Source organism: Hemiscyllium ocellatum, unplaced genomic scaffold (assembly GCF_020745735.1).
Source record: "Hemiscyllium ocellatum isolate sHemOce1 unplaced genomic scaffold, sHemOce1.pat.X.cur. scaffold_605_pat_ctg1, whole genome shotgun sequence".
NCBI classification, from domain to species: domain Eukaryota; kingdom Metazoa; phylum Chordata; class Chondrichthyes; order Orectolobiformes; family Hemiscylliidae; genus Hemiscyllium; species Hemiscyllium ocellatum.
Genome location: NW_026869129.1, coordinates 263,026 through 278,128, shown reverse-complemented (window position 1 = coordinate 278,128; position 15,103 = coordinate 263,026). Strand labels below are relative to the sequence as shown.

Below are 15,103 nucleotides of genomic sequence, written 5' to 3'. Positions count from 1 at the left end.
CCTGCTGGACACACTTTCCTCATTCCTGAAGAAGGGCTTTATGCCTGAAATGTCGAATCTCCTGTTTCTTGGATGCTGCCTGACCTGCTGCGCTTTTCCAACAACACATTTTCAGCTCTGATCTCCAGCATCTGCAGTCCTCACTTTCTCCTCACAGACAGACAGAGACAGTAACAGGTCAATACTCCCCCTGTCAGCCCGCATGGCTTGAGGATAATGGCTGACTGAGCAATGTTCAAATACTCCCAGAATCTATTACCCAAGCCCCATCTACTCCCCAACCTAGTTCATCCTGTCAGCTCCCAACTACCTCCAACTGGAACACACCTCCCCCAGGTATGGGATACACCAACAATCACCTAAGACTTTGGTACAGATCGTCAGGGAGGATATGATGGAGAAATTGTATGCAGTGATTGGTAATGACTGAGGATGCAACACTCAAATGCCAATTATTTCCAGTTTGTGATGAATCGATTGATCAAGTCAGATCTAGAGTAAATGTTTCTTTGGCGTTTCCTGTCTATGAATCTTCTTCAAATATTCAAAGAAGTTTAATAAAGGCAGTGTCTGTCCAGGTGAGAAATCAGAGAGACAAATAATTCCCTTTGTTTGATACTTTTGTGTATATATCCTTCCTTGAAATCCTTGGAGAAAGAAGCTTCAAAGATCCATCACTATTAGGGCAGAGAGAAAAGAATAATCAAAATAAAGTAAGAAATTGTCTCTAAACATTAACATTATTTCTCTCTCCCAAAAGGTGCCAGTCCTATTGGGTTCCTCCTGCACCCTCTCGATAATTTCAGAAACTCGCATTATCCCTCCTCCAGGTCGAGGGTGATCAGTATAATCACAACAGAGATCATCATACATTGTGAAGGATGGGAGGGTCCAGAGAGGGGATAGACTCATTCATTTACCAGTAAGATTAAGGAGTGATTTAGGATGCAATGGAGCAACTGGAGTTGAAGCGAGATGCAATAGAGCTTATTGGCTTATAATTGGTATAGATAAGGAAGATGAAAACAAGATGTTCACATTAGCTGGGGGAAATGGACGAAGCAATACAAAAATTAAGATTGTGGATAGATTGACAGGGAGGATTTGATGAAGTCGCTATATGGAAGAGATTCAATGTCCACTGTATCTTAATGGATCTCATTTGGACTGAACAGCCTGAAGTTCTGTATTTAATTTTCAGATTCTGTCAAGCCATGTGCTTGAATTATCCCAGTACCAGAGTCATAGTGATGTAGCTCAGGCAGTCATTTTGAACGATCTGGGTATCTTCTAATTCCCAGTTCCTTTCCCTCTGGGTGTTTGCAGACCCCTCAAGCTCTCTGACACTTTTGGTAATGAAAGCAGGAAAATTGGTGACAGACTCTGAAAACAGTGAGAGCTCCAGTTGTTCCACCGCCCTTCAGATCCCCGCTAACCTTCCTGCTTTAGGGAAATCGGCACGCCTGGTTGGTGACAGGCTGTATGACTCCAATGGTCAGCAGTGGGCTGAAAGATAAAGGTTGGTAGTTTGACACCATCCAGGTATGGAGCTTTGGTTGTTCCAGATCAGACTATGGGAATACTACCCTAGCTCCATTTAAACCGGAAAATCCATGGCAAGGTGGAATTGCAGCCCAAACCATTGATGATTCTGTGTTCCCTGGCTCCACATGGAGTAAGATAGGGACAAACACTGCTCTCTCCAGACCCCTGCTGTCAACAGACAGTGGCCACTGCTGCTCCCTGCGCAGCCCTGGGACACAGCTTACAGAAACTCCCCCATCCCCACTCCCACCTCATGAATGGCGCTTCCCGTGTGAAAATCTTTACATTTAATACGGGAACGGTTGCAATCCAACTCCTGTCCCCATGATGAGAAGCTGCAGGATTTTGTGATGAGAACAGTGTTATGAAGTTGAAGACGTGCCCTCCACCTTCAAATGAGAGTGAATGCTGTTCGGAACTGAGCGCTGACAAATACCTGTGATGACCAGCTCGCAGTCTCAGCCTGTACTGGAAAATTGGAAAGATGTAACGGTTGGCTGTGGAACAAGTCAGTTTTGTTTGGTAATTAAGAAACAATTCCAATTTTACCAATCAATTTAAATTATGCTTCAGAATACTAAAATCCAATCGCTCTTGAATTTAGTGTTTAGAAACACTGCAGAACCGGGTGCTTCCACGATGTTACTCCCACTGACCATTCCCCATGAAACATGCCCAGGTTCTCAGTTGAGGATTTTTGCTGGGAACCTTTGCCCCTTGGCTTTGAACCAGGCCGCCTGCCCAAGGAAAGCAAATGTGGTACTGTTTTTAGTGGAAGGATCAGAGTCCAGGAACTCCACTGTGACACAGAATGGCCATCAGTGCTGTACACATCTGTGCATATTCAAAACCAGTTTGGCGAACACTGTGAAAATGTTTCACACAGAAATGAAATGGGATTGTATTCCGTTTCATCACGCAAACATGTATGAGCGAGCAAATTCAAAGCCAGGTTTGCTGACGTGAACAGCAAGTTACAAATCTCTGCTCATGTCAGTCTGAAAGGCTGCCATCGGGAATAAGGCTATTCTTGCCCGATTTTGAAGCGGGGAGTTTTCGTGTATGAGGTGACTCTAACAGCCACTACACTACAGGAAATATCCCCGCGAGCAGCTGGTGTTCAGAGTCGGCCAGCACTAAAATTTACAGCGGCTCAACGCTTCATCTTTCTGTTTCCAGGAGCTGGTTATTCTCCAGCGTAATTGGCATCATTTAAAAAATAAGAAAATCACGTGAAATTGCTCACAAAATATAAACAAAGATGGTGTCAGGGATGCACAGTTTGGAATGTCGGGCGAGCCTGAACATACTGGGACGTCTTACCCTTCATCGTCAGGCATGACCTTAAGGAAGGTTTGTCAACAGAAAAATTTGAGTTATTGATCTCTGCAATATGGGGCGAGTTAAAAACTGGAGAGCATAGGTTTAAGGTGAGACGGGTAAAATATAAAACGGAATGAGGCACCTATCCCACAGAGAAGGTTGTGCGTGTATGGAATCAGCGACCAGAGGAAGTGGAGGAGGCTCGTACACTCAGAAGATTTCAAAGGCAACCGGCTGAGCTTCTGGATCGGAAAGGTTTAGTGGGATAGGGGCCAGATGCTGGGAAATGGGAGTTTGTTTAAAATACATTTTAAGAGACATTGAAGCATGAATGCTGTTCTGGGGACAGTGCGAGGGCAATCAGCCATAAACATCTCCCAGATCCTTCAGAGCAATTCCAAACTGCACTCCCAAAATGTATTGGAAACTTGGTGCACCGCCACCTCCCGAAAAGCTCCGAAATGAGGGAAAAGAAAGAACTGAACATGAACGGACCATGAAAAGTTAAGAGATTGCCAAACACAGTCTCGTTTAGATTAATTTGCCCATCCGATCAACAATGCGGCAGTGCCTGCTTCCTCCATCTCCAGGGCAGAAGGGAAGGAAATAAAAGAAATTTAAGACCATATGACATCACAATGTAGTGGAATTATTTTCCCATTCGCCAGAACACCAAATAATGAGAAGTAAAGTCACTGCAGGATTTTGTTTCACAACAGCGATGCAATACCAATCTCCGTTCTGTTTCAGTGAAAACAGTGAATAACACAACTTGGCCGGAACATGATGCAGCAGTAGAACCGCTTGAGAACGGGGACATTTCATGTGGGACGCAAACGTGATCATAACAGCATAAACACTGACAGGATAGAGAGTGTGCACTCTCCCAAATCAGAGGTACATTTCCAAAAGCAAAACCACATGGTTGTGTTGGAATTTAAACACAGCAGCATTTAACAGGCTGCAGTAAAACAAACAGCACACCCACAAAGGGCAGCGGTTGGATCTGAACTCGAGTCACCTGAGAGTTTGTAGTGAGAAAGCAGTTCCTTCGGTCACTTGGCAACGAAACCAGCCACAGCTGCAGTGTATTGTCTTACACCTTCCATGGTGCTCCTGTGAAACATTAGAAGCAAAGTCACAGGGAAACAGTTCTGTGATCCCTCTCCTGCTGGCACAGCTGCAGGGATATGCCCAACTACAATATCAATCTCGCAACAAACATTCAATCCAGCCAAAAATCATTTGATAGCTGGAATCAAGCTTCTGAGATTTGCTAAAGCCACAAATGTAATGTCTGTATGAGAGACTGTATATTCGGATATGATTGGGCAAAGTAACCATGAGCTGCATGATATTGCTGGTATTTGGATTGTTGCTTTGGTAAATGATTTCGTCCTCTGCACGAAACAGGACAACTTTCAGTTTTTGAGGATCTTAACAGAAGTCAAAAGGTGATTGCCCCACCCCACCCCAGAAGATGTCAAAGAGGTGCTAACTGCCCTTGAGTGCTCTTTGTTCTCGATGTGAAGAGCTCTCTGCCAGAGTCACCTTCATGTCTCTGGTTGCTGTGTGAAACACAAAGAAGGAGCCCCTCAATCCAGACAAAAATCAATGGTAAGCTGAGTCTACCTACTCAGACTCTTTTCAGCTACAAATGTTTCTGTGAGTGCGTGAGAGTATATGTTCGGTTACGATTTGGTCAAATCACCATGAGCTTTTGACATTACTTCAATTTCGATTCTTGCTTTGCTCAATGATTGCTCGAAACAGGACAACTTTCACGTTTACATGGAACATGAAACACACCGGACAACAGGGAAAATGCACAAAGCTGAGCAGGCCGTGTTCCACATTATACCGTGCAGCATAGTTTCAGTCACTGTGTCTGTTTTGCAGCATAAGGGTCCCAAAGAATGTTCTCCACCCTAAAACCGGAGGTAGCATTACAGTCCGAGAACGACAGATCACATTGTAAGGATGATATGACCTCGGGGCCAGTTCGAGATGCCACTTTCCTTGCCTTTTACCTTAACCGTCCAATTGGCTGCAGGGATATTCACACCTGGACATGAGCCACATCGATACCGACTGACTTGGAAACCTGTGTGGGAAGCGACGAGAAGCGACTCAATAAATCTTGCTAAATTCCATGCTGCTCATTAGAAATGCAGTTTCTGTTCACCTCAATTTAAAAGGCAGTTTCTGAACATAGTAACTGAAGTCAAAAGGTAATTATCTCACCCCACCCCAATTCCGGGAGAGGTGCTAACTGCACTTGATTGCTTTTTGTTCTCGATGTGAAGAGTTCTCAGGCATGAGTCACCTTCACGTCTCTTGGTGCTGAGTGACTTACAAAGAAGGAGTTTCACCAGAGCTGCAACTGCCTCACTTTCCCACTCGCCCTGCCCGTTTACAGTTTCCTGCTCGTCAGTGATTTAAAGAAAACCAAAAGGTTGCGATGTTATTCTGCAGCCTCTCTGTCAATTCCTCCGTTTCAGTTCCAACATGGCTTAGATCTCGGGGCTCACCTTAATACTAGCGACGCTATGAAACCACAAGTCCAGAGGTTCCTCTGGGAGTGCAATTTCTTTCATTGCTGTTGCTGATTGAATGAGTCACTAACGTGCGAACTGATCCAAACCATGATTCAGCACCTCTGCTGCCAATTCTCGCACGTTGAATAACGACAGAGAGTTTCCAAATGAGGCCTTGCAGAGACGACTTTGGTTTACATTTGACAGACAGACTAGTTCAGGAATCAGTGGTGCGCTGATCAGTAGCACCAGCGCATCAGCTTCTTCCCTGTCTTTGAACCGGTCCGCCTGCGCAAGGAATGCAAATGCGGGACAGTTTTTCGTGGAAGGGATCAGAACGCGGTAACTACACTCTCAAACAGAATGACTTATGATCAGAACCAGGTTTTACAATGGTTCTGATCAGAACAAGCCTTTACAATGCTTTGCTCACTAATTAAATGGAAGTGCATCACATTTCACAAAGAGAGCAGATTTGTTCGAGCATTTTCGAAGGCAGATTTGCAGATGGGAGAGCAAGCAAGAAAGCTCCGTTCTTGTCCGTGTAAAAGGCTGCAATTGAAGAACAAAGCAGTTTCTGCCCAGCTTCGAACTGGGGACCTTTCGCGTGTGAGGCGAACGTGATGACCACTACACTACAGAAACGAGCTTCAGCCGAGCGCGTTGCGGCTCTGTGGCATCCAGCACTGAAAGTTGAAGCCATTCTACGTTTCACCTTTCTTTTTCTAATAGCTCGTTGTTATCCAGGGAAATTGACATCTTGAAAAAGTCAAAAAATATAGACTGAAATTAGTGACAAAATATAGACAAGGATGTCGTCAATGTTTGGACTGGAGTGTGAAGTGGAATAAGCTGGGACAACTTTCCCGGCAGCATAACGGCTGCGACATGGTTTTATGGAAGGGTTGTAAACTGAGTATTTACGTGTTTTACACAAGCTAGGGTGAGTTGGAAACTCGAGAGCATAGGTTTAAGGTGAGTGCTCTGAAATTGACAAAGGACCCCGACGCACATTTTCCACTCACAAGGTTGTGGGTGTATGGAATGAGCTACCAGAGGGAGTGGAGGAGGCTATTGCACTCAGAAAATTGCAATGGTAATCGGATGAGTTTCTGGATAGGATGGGTTTAGAGGGATTGAGGAGAAATGCTGTGGAACGGGACTTGTTTAATTTTGGTGATGTGGTGAGCATGGATGAGATACACCGAAGTCTCTGTTTCCACGCGGTGTACCCCAATAACCTTGCGTTGCTTACACCGGTTTTGAAGGATTACTTTTCAGCGGAGCTTGCCGTCGCAGTCTGTAGCACAATCATTTAGTCTGTTCGACTGCTCACGGGAAAGGTAGTATTGTGAAACACTGCAGAAACGAACGACTTCCTTACTTTTGCTCCGACTGACCATGCTTCGTGAAACTTTCCCAGATCCTCAGTTGAGGATTTTTGCTGCTGCAAGTTACCTCAGAACCCCTGTTAACTCGTAATGTATTGACCGAATCGCAAACAGAAAGCATTTAACACGGAACACAAACAAAACTGGCATACCTAATGCATGTTCAGACACAGCGAAGCATGAATGCTAAATGTGAGACAGTCCGAGGGCATGAGGCATAAAGTAATCTCACAACTAACGACAGGGCAATTCCAAACTACTCTTTCAAACATACTGCAGCCTTAGTGCACCACCACTTCCCAGACAATGCTGAAAAGAGAGAAAGAAAGAATATAATAAGTATGGGCCATAAAAAAGTGAATTTCACCAATCACAGTCTCGATTAGATTACCTTTCCCTTCCGGTGTCTCCAGGACGGAAATGCAGGAAATGGGAGAAATTCAATAACATATGCATTGGAAAGATTTTCCCATTCGCCAGAAAGCCAAATAACGATGAATCGACTCACCGCCGGACTTTGTTTCACAACAGCGATGAAATAACAGTCTCCATTCGGTTCCAGTAAAACCTCAACTTGCCTGGAACATAAACCAACCGCTGAGCTGCTTGCGATTTTCTGCAGGGGAGGCGAATAACATCATGGCAGCTGAGAGACCTGACAATACTCGGCACCTGTCCACAGTTAATTCTCCGAGAACATCAATGCAGCGGGGATCGAAGCAGCATTCAAACAGTGGAGTGGATCAGCTGAAATGGCAGTGGTGTGATTCGAACCCACGCCCCTTTCAGGACTGGAACCTGGATCCAGCGCCTTAGACCGCTCGGCCACACTACCAGACAGCCTGAGCGTCCATTTTCTTGCATTTCGAATTGTGCTCCTGCATAACCACACATGCAAAGTCACATGAAAAGGGTTCCATGGTCCCTGTCCGACTCGCACAGCAGCTGGTATGTGCCCGGCTACAATGTCTATTTCGCAGCAGATAATGAAAGCCCATCAATCCAGACAAAAATCAATGGTAAGCTGTGTCTATCTTCTCAGACTCTTTTCAGCCAGAAATGTATCTTTGACTGCGTGAGAAGAGATGTTCGGTAATGATTTGGTCAAATCACCATGAGCTGCTTGACATTACTTCAATTTCGATGCTTGCTTTGCTGAATGATTTCACCGATTGCTCGAAACAGGACAACGTTCACGTTTACACGGAACACGAAACACACCGGACTACAGGGAAAATGCACAAAGCTGAGCAGGCCGTGTTCCACATCATACCGTGCACTATATTTTCAGTCACTGTGTCTGTTTGGCAAAGAATGTTCTCCACCCTAAAACCGGAGGTAGCATTACAATCCGAGAACGACAGATCACCTTGTGAGGATGATATGACCTCGGGGCTGGTTCGAGATGCCACTTTCCTTGCCTTTTACCTTAACCGTGCAATTGGCTGCAGGGATATTCACACCTGGACATGAGCCACATCGATACCGACTGACTTGGAAACCTGTGTGGGAAGCGACGAGAAGCGACTCAATAAATCTTGCTAAATTCCATGCTGCTCATTAGAAATGCAGTTTCTGTTCACCTCAATTTAAAAGGCAGTTTCTGAACATAGTAACTGAAGTCAAAAGGTAATTATCTCACCCCACCCCAATTCCGGGAGAGGTGCTAACTGCACTTGATTGCTTTTTGTTCTCGATGTGAAGAGTTCTCAGGCATGAGTCACCTTCACGTCTCTTGGTGCTGAGTGACTTACAAAGAAGGAGTTTCACCAGAGCTGCAACTGCCTCACTTTCCCACTCGCCCTGCCCGTTTACAGTTTCCTGCTCGTCAGTGATTTAAAGAAAACCAAAAGGTTGCGATGTTATTCTGCAGCCTCTCTGTCAATTCCTCCGTTTCAGTTCCAACATGGCTTAGATCTCGGGGCTCACCTTAATACTAGCGACGCTATGAAACCACAAGTCCAGAGGTTCCTCTGGGAGTGCAATTTCGTTCATTGCTGTTGCTGATTGAATGAGTCACTAACGTGCGAACTGATCCAAACCATGATTCAGCACCTCTGCTGCCAATTCTCGCACGTTGAATAACGACAGAGAGTTTCCAAATGAGGCCTTGCAGAGACGACTTTGGTTTACATTTGACAGACAGACTAGTTCAGGAATCAGTGGTGCGCTGATCAGTAGCACCAGCGCATCAGCTTCTTCCCTGTCTTTGAACCGGTCCGCCTGCGCAAGGAATGCAAATGCGGGACAGTTTTTCGTGGAAGGGATCAGAACGCGGTAACTACACTCTCAAACAGAATGACTTATGATCAGAACCAGGTTTTACAATGGTTCTGATCAGAACAAGCCTTTACAATGCTTTGCTCACTAATTAAATGGAAGTGCATCACATTTCACAAAGAGAGCAGATTTGTTCGAGCATTTTCGAAGGCAGATTTGCAGATGGGAGAGCAAGCAAGAAAGCTCCGTTCTTGTCCGTGTAAAAGGCTGCAATTGAAGAACAAAGCAGTTTCTGCCCAGCTTCGAACTGGGGACCTTTCGCGTGTGAGGCGAACGTGATGACCACTACACTACAGAAACGAGCTTCAGCCGAGCGCGTTGCGGCTCTGTGGCATCCAGCACTGAAAGTTGAAGCCATTCTACGTTTCACCTTTCTTTTTCCAATAGCTCGTTGTTATCCAGGGAAATTGACATCTTGAAAAAGTCAAAAAATATAGACTGAAATTAGTGACAAAATATAGACAAGGATGTCGTCAATGTTTGGACTGGAGTGTGAAGTGGAATAAGCTGGGACAACTTTCCCGGCAGCATAACGGCTGCGACATGGTTTTATGGAAGGGTTGTAAACTGAGTATTTACGTGTTTTACACAAGCTAGGGTGAGTTGGAAACTCGAGAGCATAGGTTTAAGGTGAGTGCTCTGAAATTGACAAAGGACCCCGACGCACATTTTCCACTCACAAGGTTGTGGGTGTATGGAATGAGCTACCAGAGGGAGTGGAGGAGGCTATTGCACTCAGAAAATTGCAATGGTAATCGGATGAGTTTCTGGATAGGATGGGTTTAGAGGGATTGAGGAGAAATGCTGTGGAACGGGACTTGTTTAATTTTGGTGATGTGGTGAGCATGGATGAGATACACCGAAGTCTCTGTTTCCACGCGGTGTACCCCAATAACCTTGCGTTGCTTACACCGGTTTTGAAGGATTACTTTTCAGCGGAGCTTGCCGTCGCAGTCTGTAGCACAATCATTTAGTCTGTTCGACTGCTCACGGGAAAGGTAGTATTGTGAAACACTGCAGAAACGAACGACTTCCTTACTTTTGCTCCGACTGACCATGCTTCGTGAAACTTTCCCAGATCCTCAGTTGAGGATTTTTGCTGCTGCAAGTTACCTCAGAACCCCTGTTAACTCGTAATGTATTGACCGAATCGCAAACAGAAAGCATTTAACACGGAACACAAACAAAACTGGCATACCTAATGCATGTTCAGACACAGCGAAGCATGAATGCTAAATGTGAGACAGTCCGAGGGCATGAGGCATAAAGTAATCTCACAACTAACGACAGGGCAATTCCAAACTACTCTTTCAAACATACTGCAGCCTTAGTGCACCACCACTTCCCAGACAATGCTGAAAAGAGAGAAAGAAAGAATATAATAAGTATGGGCCATAAAAAAGTGAATTTCACCAATCACAGTCTCGATTAGATTACCTTTCCCTTCCGGTGTCTCCAGGACGGAAATGCAGGAAATGGGAGAAATTCAATAACATTTGCATTGGAAAGATTTTCCCATTCGCCAGAAAGCCAAATAACGATGAATCGACTCACCGCCGGACTTTGTTTCACAACAGCGATGAAATAACAGTCTCCATTCGGTTCCAGTAAAACCTCAACTTGCCTGGAACATAAACCAACCGCTGAGCTGCTTGCGATTTTCTGCAGGGGAGGCGAATAACATCATGGCAGCTGAGAGACCTGACAATACTCGGCACCTGTCCACAGTTAATTCTCCGAGAACATCAATGCAGCGGGGATCGAAGCAGCATTCAAACAGTGGAGTGGATCAGCTGAAATGGCAGTGGTGTGATTCGAACCCACGCCCCTTTCAGGACTGGAACCTGGATCCAGCGCCTTAGACCGCTCGGCCACACTACCAGACAGCCTGAGCGTCCATTTTCTTGCATTTCGAATTGTGCTCCTGCATAACCACACATGCAAAGTCACATGAAAAGGGTTCCATGGTCCCTGTCCGACTCGCACAGCAGCTGGTATGTGCCCGGCTACAATGTCTATTTCGCAGCAGATAATGAAAGCCCATCAATCCAGACAAAAATCAATGGTAAGCTGTGTCTATCTTCTCAGACTCTTTTCAGCCAGAAATGTATCTTTGACTGCGTGAGAATATATGTTCGGTAATGATTTGGTCAAATCACCATGAGCTGCTTGACATTACTTCAATTTCGATGCTTGCTTTGCTGAATGATTTCACCGATTGCTCGAAACAGGACAACGTTCACGTTTACACGGAACACGAAACACACCGGACTACAGGGAAAATGCACAAAGCTGAGCAGGCCGTGTTCCACATCATACCGTGCACTATATTTTCAGTCACTGTGTCTGTTTGGCAAAGAATGTTCTCCACCCTAAAACCGGAGGTAGCATTACAATCCGACAACGACAGATCACCTTGTGAGGATGATATGACCTCGGGGCTGGTTCGAGATGCCACTTTCCTTGCCTTTTACCTTAACCGTGCAATTGGCTGCAGGGATATTCACACCTGGACATGAGCCACATCGATACCGACTGACTTGGAAACCTGTGTGGGAAGCGACGAGAAGCGACTCAATAAATCTTGCTAAATTCCATGCTGCTCATTAGAAATGCAGTTTCTGTTCACCTCAATTTAAAAGGCAGTTTCTGAACATAGTAACTGAAGTCAAAAGGTAATTATCTCACCCCACCCCAATTCCGGGAGAGGTGCTAACTGCACTTGATTGCTTTTTGTTCTCGATGTGAAGAGTTCTCAGGCATGAGTCACCTTCACGTCTCTTGGTGCTGAGTGACTTACAAAGAAGGAGTTTCACCAGAGCTGCAACTGCCTCACTTTCCCACTCGCCCTGCCCGTTTACAGTTTCCTGCTCGTCAGTGATTTAAAGAAAACCAAAAGGTTGCGATGTTATTCTGCAGCCTCTCTGTCAATTCCTCCGTTTCAGTTCCAACATGGCTTAGATCTCGGGGCTCACCTTAATACTAGCGACGCTATGAAACCACAAGTCCAGAGGTTCCTCTGGGAGTGCAATTTCGTTCATTGCTGTTGCTGATTGAATGAGTCACTAACGTGCGAACTGATCCAAACCATGATTCAGCACCTCTGCTGCCAATTCTCGCACGTTGAATAACGACAGAGAGTTTCCAAATGAGGCCTTGCAGAGACGACTTTGGTTTACATTTGACAGACAGACTAGTTCAGGAATCAGTGGTGCGCTGATCAGTAGCACCAGCGCATCAGCTTCTTCCCTGTCTTTGAACCGGTCCGCCTGCGCAAGGAATGCAAATGCGGGACAGTTTTTCGTGGAAGGGATCAGAACGCGGTAACTACAATCTCAAACAGAATGACTTATGATCAGAACCAGGTTTTACAATGGTTCTGATCAGAACAAGCCTTTACAATGCTTTGCTCACTAATTAAATGGAAGTGCATCACATTTCACAAAGAGAGCAGATTTGTTCGAGCATTTTCGAAGGCAGATTTGCAGATGGGAGAGCAAGCAAGAAAGCTCCGTTCTTGTCCGTGTAAAAGGCTGCAATTGAAGAACAAAGCAGTTTCTGCCCAGCTTCGAACTGGGGACCTTTCGCGTGTGAGGCGAACGTGATGACCACTACACTACAGAAACGAGCTTCAGCCGAGCGCGTTGCGGCTCTGTGTCATCCAGCACTGAAAGTTGAAGCCATTCTACGTTTCACCTTTCTTTTTCGAATAGCTCGTTGTTATCCAGGGAAATTGACATCTTGAAAAAGTCAAAAAATATAGACTGAAATTAGTGACAAAATATAGACAAGGATGTCGTCAATGTTTGGACTGGAGTGTGAAGTGGAATAAGCTGGGACAACTTTCCCGGCAGCATAACGGCTGCGACATGGTTTTATGGAAGGGTTGTAAACTGAGTATTTACGTGTTTTACACAAGCTAGGGTGAGTTGGAAACTCGAGAGCATAGGTTTAAGGTGAGTGCTCTGAAATTGACAAAGGACCCCGACGCACATTTTCCACTCACAAGGTTGTGGGTGTATGGAATGAGCTACCAGAGGGAGTGGAGGAGGCTATTGCACTCAGAAAATTGCAATGGTAATCGGATGAGTTTCTGGATAGGATGGGTTTAGAGGGATTGAGGAGAAATGCTGTGGAACGGGACTTGTTTAATTTTGGTGATGTGGTGAGCATGGATGAGATACACCGAAGTCTCTGTTTCCACGCGGTGTACCCCAATAACCTTGCGTTGCTTACACCGGTTTTAAAGGATTACTTTTCAGCGGAGCTTGCCGTCGCAGTCTGTAGCACAATCATTTAGTCTGTTCGACTGCTCACGGGAAAGGTAGTATTGTGAAACACTGCAGAAACGAACGACTTCCTTACTTTTGCTCCGACTGACCATGCTTCGTGAAACTTTCCCAGATCCTCAATTGAGGATTTTTGCTGCTGCAAGTTACCTCAGAACCCCTGTTAACTCGTAATGTATTGACCGAATCGCAAACAGAAAGCATTTAACACGGAACACAAACAAAACTGGCATACCTAATGCATGTTCAGACACAGCGAAGCATGAATGCTAAATGTGAGACAGTCCGAGGGCATGAGGCATAAAGTAATCTCACAACTAACGACAGGGCAATTCCAAACTACTCTTTCAAACATACTGCAGCCTTAGTGCACCACCACTTCCCAGACAATGCTGAAAAGAGAGAAAGAAAGAATATAATAAGTATAGGCCATAAAAAAGTGAATTTCACCAATCACAGTCTCGATTAGATTACCTTTCCCTTCCGGTGTCTCCAGGACGGAAATGCAGGAAATGGGAGAAATTCAATAACATATGCATTGGAAAGATTTTCCCATTCGCCAGAAAGCCAAATAACGATGAATCGACTCACCGCCGGACTTTGTTTCACAACAGCGATGAAATAACAGTCTCCATTCGGTTCCAGTAAAACCTCAACTTGCCTGGAACATAAACCAACCGCGGAGCTGCTTGCGATTTTCTGCAGGGGAGGCGAATAACATCATGGCAGCTGAGAGACCTGACAATACTCGGCACCTGTCCACAGTTAATTCTCCGAGAACATCAATGCAGCGGGGATCGAAGCAGCATTCAAACAGTGGAGTGGATCAGCTGAAATGGCAGTGGTGGGATTCGAACCCACGCCCCTTTCAGGACTGGAACCTGGATCCAGCGCCTTAGACCGCTCGGCCACACTACCAGACAGCCTGAGCGTCCATTTTCTTGCATTTCGAATTGTGCTCCTGCATAACCACACATGCAAAGTCACATGAAAAGGGTTCCATGGTCCCTGTCCGACTCGCACAGCAGCTGGTATGTGCCCGGCTACAATGTCTATTTCGCAGCAGATAATGAAAGCCCATCAATCCAGACAAAAATCAATGGTAAGCTGTGTCTATCTTCTCAGACTCTTTTCAGCCAGAAATGTATCTTTGACTGCGTGAGAAGAGATGTTCGGTAATGATTTGGTCAAATCACCATGAGCTGCTTGACATTACTTCAATTTCGATGCTTGCTTTGCTGAATGATTTCACCGATTGCTCGAAACAGGACAACGTTCACGTTTACACGGAACACGAAACACACCGGACTACAGGGAAAATGCACAAAGCTGAGCAGGCCGTGTTCCACATCATACCGTGCACTATATTTTCAGTCACTGTGTCTGTTTGGCAAAGAATGTTCTCCACCCTAAAACCGGAGGTAGCATTACAATCCGAGAACGACAGATCACCTTGTGAGGATGATATGACCTCGGGGCTGGTTCGAGATGCCACTTTCCTTGCCTTTTACCTTAACCGTGCAATTGGCTGCAGGGATATTCACACCTGGACATGAGCCACATCGATACCGACTGACTTGGAAACCTGTGTGGGAAGCGACGAGAAGCGACTCAATAAATCTTGCTAAATTCCATGCTGCTCATTAGAAATGCAGTTTCTGTTCACCTCAATTTAAAAGGCAGTTTCTGAACATAGTAACTGAAGTCAAAAGGTAATTATCTCACCCCACCCCAATTC

General features: G+C 45.4%; 6 non-coding genes across 6 annotated transcripts; all 6 read right to left on the bottom strand.

The window, feature by feature from the left end:
• Positions 1–5,977: 5,977 nt before the first annotated feature.
• Positions 5,978–6,050, bottom strand: trnav-cac (transfer RNA valine (anticodon CAC)). Its single transcript has one exon. It is a non-coding gene; the product is annotated as a tRNA-Val (tRNA).
• A 1,499-nt stretch (positions 6,051–7,549) lies between these two features.
• Positions 7,550–7,631, bottom strand: trnal-cag (transfer RNA leucine (anticodon CAG)). The gene has a single exon. It is a non-coding gene; the product is annotated as a tRNA-Leu (tRNA).
• Positions 7,632–9,303: 1,672 nt separating this feature from the next.
• trnav-cac (transfer RNA valine (anticodon CAC)) lies at positions 9,304–9,376 on the bottom strand. The gene has a single exon. It is a non-coding gene; the product is annotated as a tRNA-Val (tRNA).
• Positions 9,377–10,875: 1,499 nt separating this feature from the next.
• On the bottom strand, positions 10,876–10,957 carry trnal-cag (transfer RNA leucine (anticodon CAG)). Its single transcript has one exon. It is a non-coding gene; the product is annotated as a tRNA-Leu (tRNA).
• Positions 10,958–12,629: 1,672 nt separating this feature from the next.
• Positions 12,630–12,702, bottom strand: trnav-cac (transfer RNA valine (anticodon CAC)). The gene has a single exon. It is a non-coding gene; the product is annotated as a tRNA-Val (tRNA).
• Positions 12,703–14,201: 1,499 nt separating this feature from the next.
• On the bottom strand, positions 14,202–14,283 carry trnal-cag (transfer RNA leucine (anticodon CAG)). Its single transcript has one exon. It is a non-coding gene; the product is annotated as a tRNA-Leu (tRNA).
• Positions 14,284–15,103: the final 820 nt, after the last annotated feature.